The sequence below is a fragment of the Cottoperca gobio genome, unplaced genomic scaffold (assembly GCF_900634415.1).
Source record: "Cottoperca gobio unplaced genomic scaffold, fCotGob3.1 fCotGob3_415arrow_ctg1, whole genome shotgun sequence".
In the NCBI taxonomy this organism is placed as follows: Eukaryota; Metazoa; Chordata; class Actinopteri; order Perciformes; family Bovichtidae; genus Cottoperca; species Cottoperca gobio.
This window is the reverse complement of record NW_021166997.1, coordinates 159,778-162,255: the sequence shown is the minus strand read 5'-3', so window position 1 is coordinate 162,255 and position 2,478 is coordinate 159,778. Positions and strand designations below refer to the sequence as shown.

Here is a 2,478-nt window from a genome sequence, read left to right as displayed (position 1 = left end):
CTGTCCACCCCCACAATTATTCACTTTTATCTAGAAGGCCCTACTGGGCCACTTTCCTCATTATTTTAACTCTTATATCTCGAACACGTTGATGGAAAACAATATTTATGATCTAAAACAAAGATCGGAAATTTCTTTTAGTTCAACTGTCTCCTTTCCTCCACTCTGTTTTTTTTAATTACTTTATTTACAAAATATTTTGCAGACCCCTGGTCTAGACACTTTAAATATTTTATTATTCCTGTCTTTTAAAAATTACTTGCATTTCCTACTAGATGAATGTTTTGCCATGTGACTTATTATTATATATATATATATATATATATATATATATATATATATTATAATAATATATATATATATATATATTATAATTAATATATATATATATATATATTATAATTAATATATATATATATATATATATATAATTAATATATATATATTATAATAATATATATATATATATATATTATATATATATATATATATATATATATATATATATATATATATATATATATATATATATTATAATATATATATATTATAATATATTATATATATTATATTATATCTGCAGGATAAACACTGTAGTCTATTTGTAATTACGGAGTCGGAAGAATACAATTAAATACACAGAACCAGTTAATTTACCATGGATGTGCATAACAAACCCAGTGGGAGGTGTGCTTACATTAAAGGTAACTTTTTAAAATGAGCTCACCTCACTTACACAATGAGAAGCGTGTGCGCGTGGGGGTGAGAGATGAACATGGTTTTGGTCAGTGCTAAATAAAGTATAAAGTGTGGGTGTTTTATTCCATCTCTTTCTAACACAGCAACAGAAAGATGTTCTTTGGTTCATTACAAGGACATAATGTTATGTAAAGTGTGTAAGGAGCTTATTTAAAGCAGTGCATGTTCTTGGTCTGGAATTGGGGGGTACATATGAACTTGAAGCTGACCTGCCTCCCAGGGTGTTTACTTACTGACATGCATCGTTTCCAGTGCATGAGCTTCACATTGCACTCATGTATGTATACACACCTTATATGACACAGAGCATCTCTGAGCAACTTCCTCCATGTCAGAAGAGACCACGTCCTCCACTGTGAAAACAGGACGCCATGTTTGTTATTGCTGCTCTGTGTTTCAGTAATGAAGCATCATTAACATCTTACCTGTCTTAATATCGGCAGCACGCAGATCACGCAAGACATCCGCATCCAGTCCGGGACACATTCCTTCTCTCAACACCGCCATGGTGTCACATTGTTATCTGCTCGTGAACTAATAACAATAATAAACACGCAGATAAAACAAAGAAAAGAAAGTTAGCTAGCTGTAGTGACGCCGTTAGCTAGTTGTTTTTAGCTTTGCGGCTAAGGTAACGACATAACTAACGTTTGTTAAAGAGGCCTGACTTACTTTAACTAAAGTTTCACAACGGTAAACCCCTAACAGTATTTATTTAACACTAACTAACGCTTTTACAAAACTTTTGCGACCTTTTTTAATGACGCCACAGCAGCTATGAGTCGATAACAATACGCGAAGGGTTGTATTTCCTCCTCCCGCTTGCCGTAGTAAAGTGCACCCGCATGTTTTACGGTAATGTCATAAACTGCTCCAAAGTTTGTTGTTTATTTTTGTCTACATTTAATTTTTTTAGTAATTTTAATGTATTTTTACTTGGATAGACAGGCAAACATCAATCAGACATTTTATTACCTTATAGGTTTTTCTTTTTAAACACATAAAGATGGATTTTAAAATACTATACCTCAGCCACATATATACACACCGTCTCCTTTGACCCTGTTTAAATCATGTTCCATTCATTCATTTACTTTAGTTTTATTCATCTTTTATGAATTGAAACTGTGAAATAAAGTTGTAAGACATATACATACTGCCCCAGTCAGTAAATCTACATGCACTTAAACAACCGATCATCCACAAAATATATATAATTATTTGATTCAGTCATAAACTACATACACATAACCCACTTCAAACACAGGCAAACATATAAGATATAATATAATATAATATATATAAAATATATATATATATATAAATATAAATACTATAAATACCATGTAACACAAACAAGCATCAGAAATGACTTGTTATGTTATGTAATGTTACTCCATAGGTCACCAGGTTTCTAGATGGAGGTGCATATTATTTATACATTCTGTATGTTCTTTGTTTCATACTCAGAAATCTGTGACAGTGTTTTCATATTCATAGACTGCCAGCAATAGATATTGATCTCTCAGTCATCAATAAAAAGGATTTGCGGGTTCATCTCGTCCCCTCCCAGTTGTGCCAGTGATCATGGCACTTTGGAAGCCGAGGACATTCATCTTAAAGACACGTTGTTCCATACTGATCCTCAAAAGCTGGGAAAGTCTTTCACTTTGTCTCGACACTCGTTCAGTGCTCCAACGTCACAGTTTCTATTTGTAG

The 2,478-nt window shown here is 32.3% G+C and overlaps 1 long non-coding RNA gene across 1 annotated transcript; it reads right to left on the bottom strand.

Moving 5' to 3' along the window:
* Window positions 1-1,046: 1,046 nt before the first annotated feature.
* On the bottom strand, window positions 1,047-1,576 carry LOC115005958 (uncharacterized). Its single transcript, XR_003832004.1, has 3 exons — window positions 1,432-1,576; window positions 1,185-1,293; window positions 1,047-1,112 (listed from the first exon to the last, which is right to left on the bottom strand). It is a non-coding gene; the product is annotated as an uncharacterized LOC115005958 (long non-coding RNA).
* Between the last annotated feature and the right edge of the window lie 902 nt (window positions 1,577-2,478).